Source organism: Notamacropus eugenii, chromosome 3, assembly GCF_028372415.1.
Source record: "Notamacropus eugenii isolate mMacEug1 chromosome 3, mMacEug1.pri_v2, whole genome shotgun sequence".
Classification (NCBI taxonomy): domain Eukaryota; kingdom Metazoa; phylum Chordata; class Mammalia; order Diprotodontia; family Macropodidae; genus Notamacropus; species Notamacropus eugenii.
In genome coordinates, this window is record NC_092874.1 from 115,804,968 (window position 1) to 115,828,874 (window position 23,907).

The 23,907-nt window shown below is 40.0% G+C and overlaps 1 protein-coding gene across 4 annotated transcripts in view; it reads right to left on the minus strand.

Annotated features, from left to right (window-relative positions):
- The window catches only part of EXOC4 (exocyst complex component 4), a 945,346-nt gene that overhangs the window by 45,013 nt on the left and 876,426 nt on the right, over positions 1-23,907 (minus strand). The gene's annotated exons all lie outside the window — the stretch shown is intronic.

The window sequence follows — 23,907 nt, forward strand, 5'->3', positions numbered from 1 at the left end:
GCACTTGACTTTGTTTTGAGTGAGGGAGGGCTGTGCAGGTCACCAGCCTCACTTCTCCTCCAGAGCCATCTGAATCCAGTGACCAGATATTCATCAGGATGACTGGAGATGACCCAGGATGAGGCCATTGGGGTTAAGTGACTTGCCCAAGGTCACACAGCTAGTGAGTGTCAAGTGTCTGAGGTGAGATTTGAACTCAGGTCCTCCTGACTCCTGCACTGCTACTCTATCCACTCTACCACTTACCTGCCCGCTCGAGGGCCCAACTAACAACAAAAAGACTCATCACCAACAGGCTTGTGGCCACATAGTAGAGAATGTGGTCATGGTAACCTGTTATCAAATTTTTCTGATAAGGTTTTGGTATCTAAAATATATAATTTCAATTCAATAAACATTTATTAAGTGCTTACTACATGTCAGGCACTGTGATAAGTACTAGGGATACAAAAAGAGGCAAAAGACAGTCCCTGGATCTTAAGGAGCTCACAGTCGAATATGAAGACACAGACACACATACATAGAGTTTTATATATGTATAGTAAGCTGTATACTGACTAAACAGGAAATAAAAGAGGGAAAGCACTGGAATTAAGAGGGATTAGGGAAGCTTTCAAGTAGAAGGTGGGATTTTTTTTTTAAAAAGAAAAAATAAGAACCAAGTTCAGTCAATAAGGATACAGGCTAAGATCCTGCATAAAACTCCATGGGACAGGAGTCACTCAATTCTAAGGTCAATGATCCCTTGTCCTCTCAGGGCTTAAGCAAGAAAAAGAGAATTGTAGAGTAGATTTGTAGACTCAAATGAACAGACACAAGCCAGGCAACAGGAACCCGTTTCTAGTTTTCCATGTGTGGGAGAGAAAACAATAGATACAAGACTGTAAATAAAGGCATTCTATTGCACCTTTTGAGTTCGGTGTGTAGTTGAATTGAATCTGGAGAAAAAACAGACAGTATTCCTGTTTTATTAGCTCTAATGACCTGAACATTCATTAATTACAGAGACAGAGCTTAAATACCATCAATGGAGATTAAAGGATCTGCGGACTAAGACTTCGGCTCATACCTGGATTCTTAGAATTTTCTAATGGCAGTCAGCACAATTAAGTAGCTCTGGGGACTTACTGCTGGCTTAGAGATGTGGGGCTGTTAAGTGCCAGTGTGGCTTTTGAGATAATATAGTTTAAATGGAGAGAACCCCAGCATTTGGGTAGAGAATAAGAAGTAATAATGATAGAAGTATAAGCTGACCTAGATACTGATAGTGTACTCAGATGCTATCTTATTTTACATCTTGCTTCAAACGAAATCTTCTGTATCAGTACACTGATTTATTCTAAATCTGTATTACATACACTTGGAGAGGGTAAGCTGATGACTGTTTGTGATTCTACTGTACCATCTTTCTCTTTTGGCAAGTGTAAGCACTTGCCTGCTTAACTCTTTGCTCTAATTCCTGTGTTTATAACGTGTATATATATACGGTGTGTGTATTACCTTGAAACCATAAACAAAACCTTAAAACTGTAAACAAAAAGTTACTGAGATACCCCAAGGGAAATGCTTGGCAAAAACAACCCATCCCAGTAATATGACATTTTATACATCCTTGGGCTTGATAAATTCAATTCAACAATGTATTTATAGCCCCTATAAAGTGTTAAATTCTGGGGATCAGAACTAGGGGAGGGGTGAAGGGGTTTTATCACAGAGAGCTGAAATTTAGAGGGTGGTAGGAGTATCTGCACCCTTGCAGTATAGTAATAGCTGACTTTATCACCTAATTAGCAAGAATAATTAGTTAAAATATGATGATATCAAATGGCATGTTTCCTCCCATGTTAAGGGTATACTCCGGATAAGATGTCTCTCTCATGGAAGTCTCTTGAGCAGCAGCCTCATGATGTCCTAGGGGTTTTTAATCTCTCTGGTCATTGGGCAATATCTCCCTCCAACACACCCCAAAGGAACTGCCTTGGACATCACAATTTCTAATTATCACTTTGCTGGGGCTACAAAAATATGACACAGATCTTTTCTCAAAGAGCTTACAATCTTATAGAAGAAAGACATATATATATGTATGTCAACAGCTATGACAGAAAGGAGTATGTATTAAGTACAAACATTCCAGAAATGTTCAGGAAAAGTGTTTAGATAAATTTGAGGAGAAAAAGATCACCTGGGATAGCCAGGGAAAATTTCCTCTTATCTTAGTTGAATCTTGGAGGAAGAGAAGAATTTCCATAGCTAGGAATTGGGATGGATGGGTAGGCCATTCCAAACAATGGGGACAATGAATACAAAGGCACAGAGACAAGAAACATTAGGATTAGAATTTGAAAGAGAAATTCAGGTTATTTTCCATTTTCACTGATTTACTCCTGAACCCCAATTTTTCTCCTTTGATATTACCTCCTAGTCTAATAACCACCTTATCTTCCTCCAAATCACAATTCAGCCTCAGACTGTGTGGTTTGGGGACAGGTCACCTAACTTCAGTTCCATCTGCAAAATGCTTTGGATGCTTTGGATCTTTAGGGAGAAGTTTGTATACAAAGTAATATCAAGTTTCTGGAACTGCTCCTTTACTCTTTTCCTTTTTCCTGTTTATTCTCCTACCTTTTAATGAGATATTGATTGGCACTGTTTCATCTAGTGAAACCACGGACTCATCTTTCCTATTGGGTTAACATTTTCAATGAGAAAATTTTCACATGAACCTGTGAAATAGCATAATAGATGGTGACTCTTAAATGATGTTTTCCAAATCCACATGCTCTATTACAGGATACCCTAGTTCCTGCAGATACTGATGCTCTGAAGATTTCTAACATCAAATGCATGATGAAAATCCACCTTGTGCCCAGGAAATAAGACACTTTTGGTGGCATCTGAGGAGTCTAGAGGAGGAAGGTGCTGTTAGCAATGTTTGGACGTAATTATTTCCTAATTATTTCTATTTGCTAACTTGAATAAACATTTATTTTTGGAAGGGATGAGTAGAACTGAGATCTTCATTGATAGCATCTTATTCCTAAAAGTAACAAACCTTCTGAGTTTTCATAATAAAAACCAGTTCCACACCTAGATTCACTGGAGCTCGGAAGTTAGTGAAACCTGTGCCCCCTTCTGTCTGCCATATCTCAGAAGAGTCAGAGTTCTTGATGGAGTGATGGAGAGTATTGATGGAATGGCACTACTATGGCCAACTTACCTAGAGGGCAGAGTAGGCAGTGCCAGGGTGAGCCCAAATTTGTTCTGTGTCTACAAGGTTGGTATTGGGCAGTAACTAGGAAATACATGAGTTGGATCTGAATTTTGTTTGTGGGAAGTTTCTCCACCTTGAAGCTACATGGAAAGAGGGCAGGAAGCAGTGCAATAGCAAAAACAGAATGGTGGCAACAGTAGCCATTCAATAGAGGTCATACAAGTAATAGTAAGATGAAGTTGGCAGTAGAGGGAATGGGATAGCTACAGCTGTAGGCCCTGAACATCTTCCATTAAAAAAAGTTAGTGCTGGAAAAGGAAAGTGACAGATGCTGGCAGGGATGTGGAAAAATTCAGACACTAATGTACTGCTGGTGAAACTGTGAACTAGTCCAACCATTCTGTAGAACAATCTGAACTACATCCAAAGGGCTATAAAACTGTGCATAACCCTTGACCCAGCAATAGCATTACTAGGTCTATAGTCCAAAGAAATCAAAGAACAAGGAAAAGGACTGAGGGGATGCTTATCAATTGGGCAATGACTGAACAAGTTGTTGTATGTGTGTATTTGTCCTTCGTTGCCGAAGAAGACCATGCCATCAGAGAAATAATGACATGACTTGCACTTGACTTTGTTTTGAGTGAGGGGGGCTGTGCAGGTCGCCAGCCTCACTTCTCCTCCAGAGCCACCTGAATCCAGTGACCAGATATTCATCAGGATGACTGGAGATGACCCAGGATGAGGCAATTGGGGTTAAATGACTTGCCCAAGGTCACACAGCTAGTGAGTGTCAAGCGTTTGAGGTGAGAGATGTTGTATATGATTGTGATGGAATACTACTGAGCTATAAGAATGATGAGTAGAATGGTTTCAGAAAAACGTGGGAAGACTTATATGAACTAATGCATAGTGAAGTGAGAAGTTACAGCAATAATGTAAAGATGATCAATTATGAAAGACTTAGCTATTCTGATTGAGACAATGATCCAAGACAATTCCAAAGGACCCATGATGAAAAGTGCTATCCACTTCCAGAGAGAAAAATGATGAACCCTTAATGCAGACTGGATCATACTTCTGAAAAACTTTTTTACTTTTATTGTCTTATTTTTTTGTGTTTTTTTGGTAACTAACATGACTAACATGGAAATATGTTTTACATGACTTTTTATGTATAATCAATATCAAATTGCTTGCCCTCTCAAAGGGGGTGAAGGGCTGGAGGGAGAGAATTTGGAACTCAATTTTTTTTTACATGTAATTGGGAAAATTTAATGAAATAAAATAATTGAAAAACCACAAGTCAATATAAAAATAATTTTCAATATACAGAATTTTGCTAAAAAGACCATTCCAGATGGAACACAAATCCTTTCACACGATAGTAGGTAGCTATATAGTGGAGTCTCTTTACAACACTGATGTCAGGAGCCCCGATACAACTTGTTGCACAGCTTACCTAAGTTCCAAAACTCTAGGGCAGATTTTTCGGTTTAGCATTTGAAGGGGGTTCATCAATCTCTGAGGAAATGTCCTTGCAATTCAGAAATGTTACCACCAGGTGGCAGTAAAGATTCAGAGGAGTAGGGTTCAAAGGGATTTCAGAAATATAGTATGGCATGATTTTGTTTAAAAAAAAAAAAAAGACAAAAACAGGCAAAAGCCCCAAATCTGTTTTTTAAACCAACTAGAATTTGTTTATTTACTATCACAACACAAACTTAGGAAAGATGACCTTCACTGTAAGCTGAAAATAAAAAATAACTTTCTCATGTTCTTCTCTAGCTGTTTAACCTTGGTCCCTGGCCAAAGTTACAAGGTCTCCGGCATAGTCTTACTGGCCACCTGGTAGCAAAGTTCCCTTTTCTAAAACCCCTATCGATTCATCCTCTTTCACTTTGGCATCCAAGCACCTTCAGCATCTGAGCATTCAACTCCTGCTCTTCATGAAACACTCATTTTGCTGCCTATGCCAAGTTGGCCCCAAAGGAAATGGTTATTGAGCCTGAAAGATATTGTCTCTCTGTCTCTCTCCAGTTTCTCTATCTTTCCTTTAGCTATTTTCTTCAGTATTTGTTCTGTTTGGTGTCAGAGTCCATAATAAAAAAATCACTAGGAGTACAGAAGCATTTCTTTACATCCAGGGAGCACAAAAGGAGTCAGAAACTTCAAGTCTCACTTTCTATAAAATCAGAGTGGGTTTTTCTGTCCTCTTACTTTCTTCATCCTTTGAAAATAGAATCACTCCAAACTTTCTCCTTTTTACCAGCCTTTTAACCAACATAAACTGAACTATGTTCATGATTCAACAGCCCCTTGCCATTTTGGCCTGACAACCTCCAACAAGAAATCAATCAAACTTTAGCCATTTCTATCAGAAATCAATCAATAAAAATTTATTAAGTCCCAACTATGTGATTGCCTCACCTTGTAGAGTTTACTATCTTTTATAGCACATAAAAATGATTTCAACACAATATGACAGGCAAACCATTTTCATTTTTACTGTATTTGTATTTGCAGTTGCTAAATTTTGGTAGGGATGTGTTTTGGTCTATGTTATATCTGGATCTATATAACACAAACGCATGTTACAGGTTGTAAACTATTTTCTTTAACAAAAACACATAAGGACCTTAGATGACCATTAGATTGCCATGAGAAAACATGGATATTATTAACACTGAGCCCTAATCATTTCCAGAAAAATGTCATTTTGTATATATATAGTTATAACAACATGAGTGAGAGTATATTGGTGGTGAACAGAAAAAAACTTTTAGAATTCTAGACTATTAGCCCTGGAAAGTATCTTGGAGACTGTAGGAATGCAGAATCATGGATTAGAGCTGGAAGACCCTTTAGAGGCCACGTAGTCCGACTCTCTCCCTTTACCGATGTGGAAACTGTAGTATAGACAGGCTATGCAAATTGCTCAGGTGAGCAAATTTCTGAACTAGCAATTAAACCCAGGTCTTCCTTACTCAGAGATCAGGAATCTCTTACCTATACCACGTTGTCTCTCACTGACTTTAAAGCCTGCATTTTACAGCTGAGGCCATGGAAACCCACAGAGAAGCAGGGACTAGTCCTAGGTCACACAGAGACTTAGTGGTGGGGTCAGGATTAGAATCCAAGTGCTCCCATTTTACAACACTGCGTCCCTCAGGATGATTCCTACTTAGCCAGCAGCTTTATAGTTCTTGTCCTTAGAGCGCTGGAGGTCATCATTTATAAATGCATGCATCCTGTCCCAGTAAAGATAATGGGGTATCAGCAAGCACTTGTTCTAACCCTGGCTCCACCACTAAGTAGCTATGCGTTTCCTTCTCTTTCCTTCCTTTTGTGGCCTTCAGCCAAGTTAGTAAGCCTCAGAGGGCCTTAGTTTTATCATCTATAAAATAAACGAGTGCAGGGTTATCATTCTAAAGTCCCTTCCAGTGTTGAAATTTGTTGACTCTAAGAACTGAGCAGGAGAAAGCCAGGTTAACCAGAAACTACAACGGCCTCCTTACCAGAAAGTGCCCTTTTCTCCAACCAGCAGATGAGCCTCCTGATACATGTCTGCTTGGTCCTTCCAAATTACATTCTCTTTTGGGGGCTGTTAATCCAGTTCCCTCCCTTTTGTTCTTCTCTCTTCAATTTCCAACCCTGACTCATCTCCCTTCCAGGGAGAGATGCCTCTCCTCTCAGTATATGATGTCCTGATATCTCAAAATGAGAGTGTGAAATAAAATTAATTCACACAGAGGGACATTTTCAGCTCCAGCAGGAAAACATATGTACAGCCTGCCATTATTTCTAGTTATTTCCATCATCTATTGTTAATGAAGGCGACAGAGGCCCACAACTGTTGTTTTTTACAAAAAGACTTTCTTTTTTGATGGCAATCACCTTGAAAGCTTGCTTATTGTGTCAGCCCCTTAAACACTTTAAAAATTCCGGCTGGAGGTGTTTCTGTCACCTCCAAGGTTACAACAAAACATCAGAGTTCTCCCACGGAACTAACCAAATTTGAGACTCTCTCTTTATAGCCTGACATACCTATGCAGTCACTATGCTAACAGGGTTGCTGTCAACTCTCACCTTTCTCTTTCTTTCTCACTTTGCTGAAACACATTATGCTTTGCTCTCTATTTTCCTAAAGGCATAGTTTCAGGGGAGTAGCAGCATCCTAGCAATTACACTTTTCAGCCTCTGCTCCTCCTTACAGTGCCATTTTCTCCTAGGGAAAATATGGTAGATTGGAACAGAACAACTTCATACTTTTTGACTAACTCACACTAATGAAAAGATAAATGTCCAATATATTCACTAGCAAATGGCAGGTGTCTCTGTCTACTGCCAAACAGTAGATACAATATCTTAAACCACCAAAAGCTCAAAAAAGTTTCCTGGAAATCCAAGATTTCAGATATTTATATTCTCCACTTTGATGGACCTATTTGCTTTTCTTTATACTCTGGTCACTGAGGATTGGTTTCCTCATTTGTCTAGCATACAAGGCCCCTTTCAGCTCTAACATTCGATGGAATCTCATCTATTTGTAATTTCTACTATCACCTTTCTCCGAGTGACCTTAATCCTTTTCGCTATAGACCTGATCTCTTTGCACTTCTGCTTATCAAATACTTCTCACCAGCAGCTCAAACTTAACTCACTGCCCCTGTCCTCCTCTTCCCCCCTCTTCCCCCCCAACTGCCCCCTCTCCCCAACCATTTCAAAGAAAGAACTGGCTCCCTCTTTGGATTTCTTGATTTATGTCAGTCATAATTCTTCTGGTCATTCAAACCTGAAATATAAGAAATCACCTTTGCCTTCTTCCTCCATCATTCTCCACTCTCCATCTAATCAAACTTAAGTCTTCTTTCATAAAGCTTGTCGCTTCCATCCCTTCCTTTTCATTTCTACCCTCACAAAGGAAGAGACCATCAACAAACATTCATTATTCCTTCTGCTAGTAAGGCCCTAGGCTTGGGAATGCAGAAGCAAAAATGAAAAGCAGTCCCTCAAGGACTTGCCTTTAAGGAGTTTACATTCTCCTTATATCATTCCTCTGCTCATAACCTCTCATATATTCTACTCAACTCTTTCCCTTCCCCAACACTCCCTGCTTTCTTAAAAGCATTTTTTTTGGTATATGAAAATTCAAAGCAGGTCAATAGCCCCTCTGAAACTTGGAACCTTAGAGTTACCAAGGATTATACAGACTGTATGTATCCGATGTGGGATTTGATTCCAGGTATTCCTGACTCTGAGGCTGACTGTCTGTCTATGAAGTCAAGCTGTTTCTCATGAATACCTTTAAGCCACCATAATGCCTTTGGGAGTCCTGGCTCCACCATTTATTAGTTGTGGAACCTTGAGGCAAACTGCTTTATCACAGGAGCCTCCACTTTCTCATCTCTAAAACAGGAATAAAAATGACCCTCCCTGTCTATGCCACAGAGTTGTTATGAGGTTCCTATAAAATTATTATGGTGTGTGAAAATGCACTGTGCAAATGAAGCCCATTATTACTGCCTGGAAGATACAATCCAATCTCCTTAGATAGGTCAATGACCTCCATAAGAAGTGCTTACAACCTACTATTCTAACATTATCTTTTATTATTTGTCTTCTTCATGAGTCTTCCATACCAGTCAGACCAACTGATTCATTAAGTCCAGAACATCTTAGGCTTATCCACAGCTCAGACGGTTTGTTCATACTTTTCTCCCTGTCTGGAAAGGAATCCCTTCTCCTCTCAGTCGATAATTCTCTAATCCTCCTTCAAGGCCAAGCTCAAGCTCCTGGATGATTCCTCCATGATGTCCTTTCTAAGTACTCTAGTGCAGTGATCTCTTCTGGAGAACTCAAAGAACTCACAGCATTTATCGTCTGTCCCACCCATGGCACTAATTGCAGCCGTAAAATTGTGTTATTACTAGACTTTTTATATACATAATCTTATCTCCCCATCTATAGTGTTGCTGTTGCCTGGGATGCAATTGCTAGTTTTTATTATGTTCTGATGGGGCAGCTAGGTGGCACAGAAGATAGAGTGTCAGGCCTGGAGTCAGGAAGACTCCTTTTCTGGAGTTTAAATCTGGCCTCAGACACTTACTAGCTGTGTGACCCTGGGCAGGTCACTTAACCCTGTTGGCTTCAGTTTTCTCATCTATAAAATGAGCTGGAGAAGGAAATGGCAAACCTCTCCAGTATCTTTGCCAAGAAAACCCTAAATAGGTCACAAAGAGTTGGACATGGCTGAAATGAATGAAGAACAAACAACAAAACTCCTCTGTTGACCAATTTCTTATCTTGAGAGTCAGGCCTGCCCAAACTTTTTCCCTCTACTTCTAAAGTTCAGAACTGTTATGACAAATAGTTAGTAGGCAGCTAGCTGATGCAGTCACTAGAGTACTAGTCCTGGAATCAGGAAGACCTGAGTTCAACTCTAGCCTCAGACACGGACTAGCTTTATAACTTTGGGCAAGTCACTTAACCTCTGTTTGCCTCAGCAGCCACCTTCAAAGTAAGTATAATAACAGCACCTACTTCCTAGGGCTGTTATTAGGATCAAACGAGATAATAATTGCAAAGCTCTTAACACTGAGCTTGGAACATATTAGGTGCTGTTTAAATGCGAGTGATTATGATTATGATTATTTTAAATACTAGCAAACAGTATATTAAAATTCCAAACAAAAGGTAGGCCTTATGAAATTGGAAGATTGCATGCTCTTAAGTTTATGCCTTTTTCTCACTGAAATTTACCACCTTACTTTGTTTTGTATTTCCCTTTGTGGTTTGTACATACTCAGCTCTCAATAAATGCTTACTAAATTGAACTGGATTGCTAATTCTTATTCCCCTCCCGCTAACCCATTTCCTAGTTCTTGATCTTGAGAGGCAGATCTCCATTTTTAAAAAAATTTTCCAGCTGCTGCCTTTGGATTTTCTCATTGGCTCCTTCTCTTTATAAGGAAGGTTTATTCTCTAGAGCTCTTACCTCTTCAAACTGACCTGAAGGCCTCCGGTTGGGACATTGGTCATCAACCAGAGGCTCAATTGGACACACAAAGGAACGGAATGGATACAGAAGTATTTACTGAGTGCTGATCATGTGCAAAACACTGGGGACAGGAGTAGAAAATTGAGACAATGCCTGTTTTCAAGTAGCTTCTGTTCTAATTAGAGAAGACACACAAAGAAGGGCTCCCATTCCCTGGAGTCCATGGGAGGGGCATGCACTTCTCTATCAGAACAAATACAAAACAATCACTAAGTCCTCTTGCTTAAGAAAAGAAAGTGACAAGGTCCTTCTCCCACCGGCCCTAAGGGAAAGAGGCAGAGAAGGAGGGAAACAAGTGGTTGCCACGCAATGACTTCAAGTGGATTCCTTTTCACAGCAATCACAAATGGTAACTATTTACAATTTGCCAAACTGCTCATAGCCAACAGCTATACACCTGAATTAAACCAATATTTCCCCGACAAGTATATCGGTTTCATGTAGTTATCATTTCCGTGATCGCATCCTACGAAAATGTGAGACCAAGATGTTGAGAAGTAAAACTCTCACTACAGCAAAATAAAATTCCTTCTATGGTGTTTAATTAACGTTAACAAAGAGGGATAGACACACACAGAGAGGACATGGGGAGGGAGGGACACTGGGGCTTGGAAAGACTGATTTACACCAAAAGTAATCACTTCATATTTTTCATAAACATTGGAAACCTATTATTATTTTCTCTACAGCACACATCAGCAGAAGACTGTCACCTAAGGGAGAAATGGGAAAGTGGCTTGTAATTAATTTCTGTTCAAATATATCAGCAAGCCTTTAATGCTTTGGTTAGAAATGCTCTCTAATCATTAAGGTTCCCCAACCTCTCCCTTCCCCCTCTGCCTGACACCCCTAAATGTGTAATCAGCAACTTTGTGAAGTGTATTGCCTGCAGGAGAAGCCATTTGAATGCCTGTTGGAAAGTTCAACCCACTGATTCCCCTTCCCCCCCACCCCCGTACCGAACATATCCTGAGAGAAAAGTCAATCAGCCCTGCCTCCCCTCCCTCCCTCCCTTATTTTTTTCCTTGTTTTCCTCCATCTCTGGTTTAGGAACATGGAAGCCCTACATTTCTCTGGAGGAATCCAAATATGGAGATGCCAGGCAGTGAAAATCATTACTGCTGCAACCAAAAGCCTGCATCTTTAAAGGTTAAAGCCCAAAGATTAAGATTGCCTGCAGGAAAAACTGAAATGGCTGCTCTGAATAAAACCTCTCCATCAATCGAAAAACTGCAGCACAACAAAAGAAATGAAGAGCTACAGCAGCCTTGACATTTACATTTTTAGGTGCCTGCAGGTTTATATTTTCAACTATTGTTCACCGCCAGAGAGGAAAGTTATATGGTTTAGGTACAGGTGTCTGCGACGACTGTCTGTCTCGGGTCCATGCACTAGGCAGAGGAGCAGGACTCCTCCAGTGTCACCAGCCTGTCTTTCTGCAGCCAGCTTGTGGACAATTTCCTTATTTTCATCCTGTGTTTTGTTTCCAGAGGCTGAGTTCCAGAATTCTGAGAATTCCTATTTAGCTCCACTAACCACTTCAGGAGAAAACCCTAGTCAAGAGATAATTATTCTCATGGAATCCTGGGAAGGGAAAGTTCAGGGGGACCTTAGAACTCATCTTATCTGACCGCCTCATTTTATAGCTGGCTTAGATTTGTACTGAGGCTTTCCTGAGCTAGAGTATTTTTATCTCCCCTGTGCAGAGAAGGATGTGTGAAAGGTGACAGGATTTCTCAGTAACAAGTAGCAGAGTCAAAATTCACACTCAGGTCTTCTCATTTCCTTCTCCTTGTCCTTTTCCCTGCCTCCACTGCTTCTTCAGATCTCTTCCAGAACACTGTCTGGGACACAAGACATACTTAAGAAATGCTTTTTGATTTGATTCAACAACAACAATAACGGTTGATTCTAGCCAGTGGTATGTTTATAAATGTTTAACTTTAGCTCTCAGAAAGAAAAATTGCATGCAAGACACACTTCTGAGTTTAATCTGTATCACTAATGTTTTCTCCATCACTTTCTTAAGTCTAGACAATCAACAAAACAATAAATCAAGCCCTGATTTGTAGCATTGCCAATTTCCAAGGTGTAAATGATAAGTGGTTCTCAGGAGCCAGGTTGGAGCTGGTTTAATCACTGACCTTATTCCAGCTCTGATCTATCACTCTGATGAAGTTCCTTGTCTGACATCACATAGGCAGTGGTAGAGTCTAGTCATTGCGCATCGCTAAGATATACATGGTGGTCCTTAGACTTCACAAAATAAACAGTGGGTGCCACCTTCAACCACAAAGAACTTGCAGGCTCAACCCACTCCTGCTTAACTCTATCTTTAAACTAAAAGCAATAATCCTGACCTACCCTGAAGGGCTTTTATGAAGACAAATAAAGTCATTGTAGAAAAGCACTCTGGAGTCAATCCAAAGGTGATACTGCACAAGAATTTCTGTGCTTATGTGAGTAGCAGAAAGAGGAGCAAGAGGAAACCAGGACAGAAGGGAGCAGGCTATAGGAGTAAAGGCCTGACATTTAATAACTAGAGAGAACTCAAGGTTGGTATAATGACTCTTTTACAAGCACAAAGATTTGAGTTTAATGAACGAGCCCTAACCAGGCACCATGTGTAGGAATGAATCACTGTGTTCTTCCTGGGCTGTGATTCTGGGGTCTGCTGCCCCTGCTCTTACTCAGAAGGTCAAAAGGGAACCTGAGGCCCTCATCCTAAGGAAGCAATCTAGGTTACAGGCAGTAAAAAAAATTCTTAATGGTCAGGACTATTGGTTAATGCTGCAAAACTGTTAATTAAGGCTAATTTAAATAGCATAGAGATCAGAGCTCAATGGAAACCAAGGGGCAGGGGAAGGGGCAAACTAGACACATACAAAAGAAAAAAAAGGAAATAAAATGGAAGTGTTTAAGAACCAAGTTCCTAATAGAAAAATAAAACCATATTTCAATTAAAGGAAGCAAAACAGAACAGGAGTCTGATATATATACCACCGCACCACAATCCTGACTTTGCAAGCATGGAGAAGAGAGAGTTCTTACCAAGTACCTGGGCTGATCCCTGCAGAAGGAACCAGTCTTCCAGAAGCTATCTTTTCCATGGAGAAAAACTATGAGAGATCAACTTCCCTGATACTGGGAACCAGGAGAGAAAAACTAGGTTGGATCTTTAGCCTGCTCCCTATCAACCTAGATTTGGTCAAAGATGCTGGCCAAAATATATGTGTAATTCAGACATGATAGCATTAAAAGGAAAAGAAAACAATATATGGCCTATAAAATGAATCTGTCAAATCACTTGGCACTTTCTACGTACCTAGCATTGAGGCAGGTATTATCAGGGGATGTAAGCATAAAAGGACTAAAGTTTGTGATTATAAATTTAAAAAAACCAATGTGGTATATAATAGCTTATTAATTCTATAAGTGATAAGAGTAAAAGGAATTAGAAAAGGGGGCTGGAAGAATCCAAAGTGTTTGGGAGCAGCATGTACCAAGTGTGGCTGGATCACAAAAAGCACACAAGCACAAAGGTAAAGCACAAGAACAGTGAGGGATGGGGGTGTTAAAGTAGGCTGAGGTCAGTTGTGGAGGGATTTGAATGACAGGCCGAGGACTCTGTATATTATCCTGTAGATAATAAGAAGTGTGGTGTGACTGGGGATGAGAGGGAAAAAAGCATACCTGATCAGAGCTGTGCTTAAGGATGTTTGATCTGGACGCAGTTCACAGGATGGATTAGAGTAGATTAAAGGGGCTGAGAGTGAAGGCAGGGAGACTAATTAGGAGGCTACTGTAGAAGTCCAGGTGAGAGACAATGAAGGTCTGAACAAGTGTGGTGACACTGGAGATGATATGATGAGAGGTAGAGACAAGAGATACTTCAGGGGAAGAACAGTAAATTCCTTCAAGGAATTTCAAGTAAATTTCCTGAAGAAATACAAAAGAAGAACAATAGAGAGATGTCCCTGTGGACTAGAGGAGTCAGAATGGCTTCATCGAGTAGGTAGGCTTAAACCAAGTCCTAGGAAGGTGCAGGGCTTTATGTAGGCAGAGCAGGGGCGGGGGCAGGGGGCACTGCAGGAGAAACTGAGACGTGGAAGTAGGAATGATTATGTCATATATGGGGAAAAAGTAAGGAGACTGGTCTACCTTGAAAAGGGAGCATGTATGGTCAATTAATGGAAAAACAAAGTTGGATAGGTATAGAGGGGACAGATTAGACAGCAAGAATATTAGAAAGTCAAGCAGAGGCATTTAGACTTGATAGGAGAAGCAACAGAGACTTAGTCACCATGTGTTCATCAGTAATCAATCAACAAGTACTTACTAAGGACGCTCTATGGGTCAGACACCATGCTAAGTGCTGGGGCTGCAAGTACTAAGAATGAACCAATCCCTACTCTCAAGAAGTTTATATTCTAATAGGGGAGATGAGATAACATATTCATATAAAATATATTTAACATAAATATGAAGTGAGTAGATACAAAGTAGTTAAATATAAAGTAGTTTGGGGGATCAGGAAAGGCTTTATGCATCTTCAAAGGAGAGGGACCTAATGAGGCCACAGTACGGAGAGAGTAAATTCCCCGGATGTAGAATGGCCAGTGCCAAGCCAAAGAATCAGGAGCTGGAGCATCATGTGTAAGGAACTGAGAGAAGGCATGCTGGGTTGAATGAGACAATGGATGAGGTAGAGTAATGTCCATTGAGTGGGGAAAGGTAGGTTGGAGCCAGAAAGTACAGGATTTTACAAGTTAAACAGAGGAATTTATATTTTATCTTAAAGTCAATAAGAAGCCACTAGAATAGGAGAGTATCAAAGTCAGAACTGGGCTTAAAATAATTACTTTGGTGGCAGTGTGATGGTTATAATGGACTAGGGAGAGACTGGGGCAAAAAGACCAGATAAGGAGCTGCTGCAGTAACCGAGAAGAGAGGTAATGAGGGCCTGAATTAAGGTGAGAGTCGTGTAAACAAAGAAAAGAGGTTAGATATGGAGTAGAAATGGTAGAAATGTAGGCCTAGGAAGATGTAAGGGTGTGTGTGGGAGGACGGAGGAGGGCTGAGAAAGAAATCCAGAAGTCAAAAGACCTCAATCTGGTTATCACTAGAGGACCAGAGGAAGAAAAGTAGCCAACAAAGGCAAAGGGAAAACTTCAGTCAGAAAACCTGAGAGGTCAGAAGCATAGGAAGAGAAGGAGAAGAGTGGGAGGTGACAGAAGCAGCAAGTTCTGGAGAGAGGTTAAAGACAAGGTAACTGACTGGAAAGTGCATACAGAAGGAGCTGAACACAAGCTATGTGGATGGAGAACTGACAAGATCTGGTGACAGATTGGATGTGGGGCCGAAGCTAGAATCAGGAGGAGTCAGAGACTGGGAACCAGAGGGGAGTTAAGAGAAGGGGTGGATTTAGGGTGACCTAAGAGCCAGCTGGGTTAAATGATCACTAAGGCAGAATCTCTCAGATTCTACGAGTCTATGGTTCTTTCTTACCTAGTAGGATATGGTTGATCAATTACAACAGATGCTGTAGAATGTATGAATGAATGAAGGGAGGAAAAATTACCTATTAAATCCGTACTGTCTGTCAGATACCATATACGTAGAGAACGCATATTTTCTAGTGGCATCATTAGGAATCACCAGCAACATTAGTTTCTGAGATGATCCTACTCCCCAACATAATAAAACAAAAAAAGCAAAACACTCACAAACCCACATAAATAATAGCCATGGATCAAGAGCCTCAGAATATCATGCTGTTGGTAGAGGAGAAAAGTGTGTTTGGCCCAGTGTGGGAGAACCCAGGAAAGGAACAACTGGAGAGATTACTTCCTGCTCCCTGAGGGCTGAAACTGCCTATTGCCTTTTTCTGTATTTACAATGTTTAGCACCAGTGCCTGGAACATGATAGGTCCTTAATAAACAAATGTTTACTGATTGATTGATTGATTGACTGGATGATTGGAAAGTATTCTGGTAGCAAATGTATAGAGAAAAGCCTATGTGAGACTCTGCTGTTTATTTTTTAAAACGCCGAAATTATTTGTAAAAAAAATTATTTTCCCCAGAAGGCTTTTTTTTTTTTTTTCCAACAAAGCTACCCTCTGAAGCTTAACTCAGGCACAAAGTCTGCTCTCGACTTGGAACCTGAGAAGGGATCTTGAAGGAGTCATCAGGTTCCAGCTCTGTGAAGGGATTCCAGTAGATGGCAGCATGTTACTGCTAATCTCTCTCAATCACATCACCTGCTGGTCATTCCAAGGAGGAAAACAGGAATCTTTCTTGCAGAAAATGAAAGCAATAATCTTAGGACCAAAAGGATATGGGAAATAGATCTTCCTGAAGCTCCTTCTGGGAGAAATTCACCATTCTTGGCTTTGTCAGAGAGAATCTGCACCTCGGGGAGGTTGTATGGCCTAAGATAAAAGCATTGTTTTAAGTCTGGAAACCTGGATTTCCATTTGGCTTTGCAACTGGCTGTAACCTTTGGAGAGGCATATAACCTTTCTGCCTCACATGGGAAGTTTAAGGGGGGAACAAGAAAATACTTGTGATTTATGAAGAAAAGTGCTACATAATCTATATCCAACTGCTTGCCTTCTTAAGGAGGGGAAAGCAAGGGAGGAAAGGAAAAAATTGAGGACTCACAAATTTAAAAAACGAACATTAACATTTTGTCTTATATGTAACTGAGAAAAAATAAGAGGGAGAAAAAAGAAAAGTGCTACATAATATATGGAAATAACCTTATTGATATTATTTGGGTGGTTATGAAGCTACCTGTGCATCCAGATTCTAACAAATTCTTTTTTCCTGAAAAAAAGAATATCTCCTTTGGACCACATGAAAGAATTTCCCAGCTTACCTGTGCAGAATTCTTAGTTTACAAGAAAGGTTCGGAGAGCAATAGGGTGGGGCTGGGGGTGTGCTGATGTAGGAAGAAGAATAAAAGGCACACAAGTCTTTGGGTGGGGGACAGAGTGTGGGGGTGGGGCGGGGGCCTCCCCAGGGCAGCATGGATGCTTCCTGCAAGACCAGCAGGGCAGCTGAACAGGCAAGGGGCTATTTGTATAGCTTTGCAAACACCACCTGATAATAAGCTTGGGAAAGGGGACAAGATTCACAAGGGGCATCTATTTCCTATATAAGGTTTGTGTTTACTATGGAAACACTGCTGGGACACTGTTCTTTGGGTTTACTAGCTGTTTTAAGGGTTTGTTGTGAGGAAAGTACTTTGCGTAGCTCAAGGAACTACTTAAATATGAGTTACTATTTATTTCATTCATTATTTAACTCAGGCACAATGTCTGCTCTCGACTTGGAACCTGAGAAGGGATCTTGAGGGATTCATCAGGTTCGAGCTGTGAGGATTTGATTTTCAACTAGCCGTTGGTTTGCCATGCTAAAATAGAACCTTTTATCTTCTTAACTTTGAGCTCTGGGAGAACCTTTCTTCACTGATGAGCCATGCTTCTCCCTCCTTCCACCATCACCCTGAGGTGTCAGTCCAACCATAGTTTTCTCTCTGGCTGCCCTGAGGTCCTAGTTTGGGTTCTTCTCCTTTGTCACTGCTAAGGTTTTGATGGTCAGGACATATGGAGGAAGAGCCACAAAAGTTCAGAGGTGGAAAGGATTTCAGAGTTCATTTAGTCCAACCTGTCCTGAGCCAGAAATCCCCTCTAAAACATACCTGACCAGTGGTCATCCAACCTTTGACTAAAGGCCTTGGGAGGGGGAACCTCTTCTCTCCTGAATAGCTCTAACTGTTAGCAAGTTTAACTTGAGGGATCCTAAATTTGCTTCTTTTAATTTCTCCAACCCTCCCACTCCTAGTTCTGCCAAGCAGAATGAGCCTCATCACTCCTTCCCATGGTGACTCTTCAGAACCTCAGAAGAGACATTATATAGTCACCAACTCTTCCCTTTCTCTAGTTAAATACATCTAATTTCTTTGTATCATCCATAGGAGGCACGATCTTAAGAGCTGTCATTGGCTGGTTGCCCTTCTCTAGATGTTCTCTGGCTTAGCGATGTCCCTCCTAAAATGGGGCACCCATAACTGAATACAGTTCTTCCTTCCACATCATGACTTTCCCCATCACAATTTTGATATATCATGGGTCAGCATAAGAAATTAAATGGGAATTTTCAAGGAGTTTTGCAGAAGCCCTAGATGATATGTGAAGGCAAATAGACAACACAGAAAAAGTTCAGAAACTCAGAAATGCATAAAATATATATACAGTATTGTACAATATCAACATATTTTTATCATTTAATACCACAATAATTCAGACTTCTTCTCTGGTATGAAGGGAAGGCCAACAAATTTTACATGGATTTTCCAGACTGTCCCTACGATGTGGAAGGGATAACTGTACAATTCTTTGCTGTGTATGTGGTCTGGGTAGGGCAGAGCGCAGCAGTAATATCCCCTTCCTAGTGCTGGAAACTATGCCTCTCTTAATGAATACTAAGGTGGCTAATATGGTACCTTTCATACTGCTGGGTCACTGAATACTCATTTCACTTAGACCTCTAACATTTTTCAGCAAAACTTCCATCTAGTCACATCTTCCCCTCTCTGTGACTCTTGAAGTTGATCTTTTGAATTTAAGTATAAGACTTTGCATTTGTCCCTATTAGATTTCATTTTATCATATTTAGCCCAATGTCCAGAGTTCGAGGAATACTGACTTTGTCATCCACTACTAGGTTTGTATTATTTTCAAAGTTGACAAGCATCCCAATTATGCCTTTATTCCAGTCTGATAAAAATATTCCTGAGCATAAGGCTAAGCATAGATCCCTTAGGTGCTCTACTGGAATCCAACACAGAACCAACAGTGATTACTCTTTGGGACTGGCAATTTAAAAAGGTCTTAATCTATCTAACTGTATGACCATCTAGCTTAAAGCTCTCTAGCTTTTCTGTATGAATGGCATGAGGGACTATTAAATGCTCTGATAAAATCTAGGTAAGCTACAACATTCCTCCATAGGAATTCTCTGTAGATCGACCAGTCTAGCAACCCTATCAAAAAAGGAATTAAATTAGTCTAGCATAATCTATTCTTGATGAAATCATGCAAGTTCTTATGACAACTGCTCCTTTTTCTAGATGTTTACTAACCCTCCCTTTAATGGTATTTTATAGAATTTTCCCAGGTATCAAATTCAATTGAGTATCTCTTGTGGTAGACTTTGATGAGACAAAGAAAAGTAAAACCAAAGGCTTATTTAACCTCTGGAATAATAAAAATTCAAGAGACATGCTGGGCATATACATGAAAACAAAGATGACTATGTTTGGGAGAAGCATATTATAAAGGTCTGTGTTGTAAGAGACATGACAGGTTCTGTTCAATCCACAAAACCTATTCAATTTGAAGGGTGATACTGCAAATTTAGCATTTTTCAGATCATACTCTGAGCAGCCCCTTAGTCTAACTACACATTTACCTTCCATTCACCTTCCACTCAGACTCTAATGCAGATGTGAAGTTGAGATTCCCACTGACATCTCCATAAAGTGCTACTTCATTTAAAGTATATATGGAAGAGAAGGAAATACAACAATAAAGGATCTTGAAATATTTTCCTCTCATTTAGAGAGACTTGGGAATCTTTGGGTGATCTAAAACAAAAGAAGTAATCAGAATCAAGAAAAATATATGTGTATGTATATATATATGTACACATACACATATATAAAATATATATGTATGTGTATGTATTTATATGTGTATACACCTATATATTGAGGTATATATGTACACTTCAATAAATGCAGAGGAGAAAAACACTAAAGGACATCAGAATTCAGATCAATGCAATGATGAGTCTTGACTCCAGAGGACTTAGGATGAAATATATGCCCCTTTTCTCAATAGGAAGGAGGTAGGTGAGGAACGAGGCATACACTGAAAGTCATGGTCAGTGCCTCAGTTTTATTTAATTGGTACTTCTTTGTTACAAGGTAAGTTTCTATGGGGAATGGATGAAGGCATTTGGAAGGGATAATGTTACTAAAATAAAAAAAAATCAGTAAAACATTTTCCCCTCCAAGTCATGAGGATGCTTTTTTTTTTTTTTTTACTATAAATTAGTACTGCTCTCCTTGATTGGTTCAGAATTTCTAGCATCCATGTCTTTATTTACAATAACCTGATAAATGCTAGGCTGAAAAGAAAAGACATATACCCCAATGATGGATGGGAATATAATATCTTTTATTAGATATCATATGGTCCAATTTCTCTCTCTCTCTCTTTTTTTTAACAGATGAGGAAACCATGACCCCTGGAGGTTTAAGTGACTGGCCCAAGGTCACAAAGATACTAAGTCTTCTTACTGAAAATCTTTTCTTCTTCCATTAAGCCACATGGTCTCTACTGAGATGACTTGGGAGAAGAAAGCAGTGGGGACAGATAACTAGGGAAAAAACAAAAACTACATTATGGAGGGAATTCAGCTACGAGGCAAATGCATGGCAGTGGATGGAGAGCAAATTCTACGCTACTTATCTTGAATACCACCTTTGTCTAAAAATCCTGCAGAGTCACAGTACCTTTGTTAAACACTGCCATGAGATATACATGGGTGCTTGAAGTCTAACATGGACATCTCCCAGTATAACACAAGAATATTGAACATGCAGGTTCTGTCAATACTTCTGTGAATTACATTTAGAAAATCACATCATAGCCTAGGCTAAGATAGTATCTGATGAGAGGAATTACAAAGCAGACTGATGACACTCTTTGGCTTTCCAGTTAATCTGCACTGATTTCCCAGGACAAACTATCCTTCTGAGTGTGAAAATCAACAGCAGGGTCAAAGAAGTCAAACCCATGTCAGGGCTTAAGTGATCATTACCATCGAAGACAGGGAAGGTTGCACTATTATTCCAGTAATGCTGCAAGGTGCTTTGAATCCTTTGTTCACCTGAGGGTTATCTTCCTGTTCACAGTTTAAATTATGGCATTGGTATTCAAAGAATGAAGCAACCAACTAAAAATGAGTAATACCTATCTATCACAGTCACAAATGCTGTAAACATTCCCAAGGTATCCACAGTAGAATATTAATCATCATAGAAATCATCTTGATAGTTCCAGCATAAATGAGATCACACAAAATCTTGTCCCATTCCCTTCCTGTCCTCTACCCCTTGGTTTTCCCAACCCCCAACCACAACTGTAATAGAAAAGGCTTTCCCTTTTCACTGGCCAAGGTTACAGAGCTAAAACAACAACAACAAAAATGGGAAACTATGAGAGTTTTGCAACTTCTTGTTAAATAAGTTTTTTGACACATGGCAAATCAATGATTAATTACTATGCTTGAAGATAACATTCCTATAGAGTCAGAGGAAATACAGATGCTGTCCATGCTTGATTAGCCACTGTTTAAGGAGTGCTGAGCCGTGCTCCTAACATTCTATTCATGGCTATTTGGGTATTGCTGTTAGGTTTATCTTACACAGTTTGAAATTCAGTAGAACTAACGGGATACACTTCACAGAACCTGCCCCTCTCAGGAACAGCAAAGAGGGGAAAACATAAGGCTATAGAAGGCATGTGCCCATGACTGAGGGATGCAGAGGTAAGCAAAGAAGAAAGGAGAGCTATATATGGGAACTAAACACATCCAGGTACATGTACACACATACATGTATGTGTATATGTGTATATGCATGTGTGTATATACAAATATTTTATATATGTGTGTATATATATATGTCTGTCTGTCTATCTATCTATCTACCTACCTACCTATCTATCTTTGTTACAGTGTAGGTAAGTAGAAATTTCATAGGCAATTTCATTTTCAGTCGAGTTAGAATTTGCCCACATCAGGGGCTATTAAAGCCTTTCTTAGATCCCTGGTTAGCAACTTCAAAGTACTCAAGATGAAATCTGTCATAACCTACCACCAAATAAGCCTTGATTTGACTGGCTCAAAATCCTCATCATCCCTTACATCCGTATATATTGTATATGTTTCAATTGACTTTTAAATACACAGTCTCATTTGGTCTTCATGACTGAGGCAGATCTATTATTCCTCTTTTATAGATGAGAGAATAGAGGTAAACAGAGGTTAAGGGACTTGCTAAGGGTCACACAACCAGAAAGGCAGGCATGAGATCAGATTTCTGCTCCTGGGGAACTGACAGTGCAATTCTCAGAGCACACACTGCACTCTGCAGTGTGGCTTGGGGGCACTCAAAGGGCCAGTGATTTTTCCCAGGGTCACACAGTTGGTATGCATGAACAGACTGAACTTGAATCCAAGTTTTCATTTTTCCAAGGCTACTCTCCCTTCACTAACCCAGAATCTAAAGGCTAAGATCCTGCACTGGTCTGGCACCTTTTGGGGGAGAAACTTATCAGTCAAATAAAAGTCTGTGTATGATGATAGATGATTTACCCTACCTTTCCAGAGAAAGGTTGCTCTGGGGGGGGGTGCGGGGGGAGATAAGCTTGCTTACCTCTTCTGTATGTTTATACCAACCTATCTATCTGGTTAAAGAAAATGTCAGAAGAAGCTAGGTGAGATCTGTCCTAGACAGAGAAGACAAAAGACATTTGGGAAAGGCAAAGCTCAGTTGCCATTCAATGACTGCTTGGAGCAATGCTTCCCCAGTGGAGAGTCCACCGATGCCAGCCTCAGAACCTAAATACTGCTCAGTCAGCATTTCATTAACTCAGATGCCAGTTGCTGTCAGCACATGTTCAGGCCCCACAATGTCTGCCAAAAACCATGCTAATTTACTTAACGTTTCAGCTAAAGAAAAAAAATCATTTAAAAAGGGATGATTGAATTTAAGAATTATATTCCACAGAGAATTAGTAATGGTTCTCAGCGTCCCTAAGGCCTCCATGTTCTTAACTTCCCCTTGTCAATGTTATTACGAATAGACTAATTCAATAATGAGATCATTCCCCATAAGAGAGGCCAAATAAATGCAACATTCAGTCACACCTGGTTTTCCTAATCTGAGCGAGGAAGGCTTTCCACTTAATTCAGTTTATCACACACACACTGACACTCAGACACACACACACACATACACACACACACACACACACACACACACACAGAAATAGGGAGAATATATGAGGACAAAGGAGGACAGGGAAGAAGAGAAATAGGCTCAACAGGGTCATATAATAAAAACCAAATGTTATAATAACTTTCCATATGATGTGCCAGTTCTTTATCTCTTTAAATGCCACCCTAAGAATTTCCCATCTCTCCTGAGTTTCTCTAGGAAGCAAAAAGTACCTTGTTAAATGAGAGACAGAGAGATTAGGAACAAAGATTGATTTCTCGACCACCAATGTTGTCAGACATCGGCTGTTGATGGAGCTTGTGGATTCATATATATTTTTTTAATGTATATAGGGATATAGGATGTTTACTTATCTACTGAGAGGCAGTGTGGCACAGCACATGCAGTGCTGGACTAAGAGTCAGGAAGACCTGGGTTAAAATGCTGCCTCTAGCACATACTGACTGTGATCCTAGGCAGCTGGGTGGCACAGTGGATAGAGCACTGGGTCTGAAGTCACGAAGATTTGAATTCAAATCTTACCTCAGACATTTT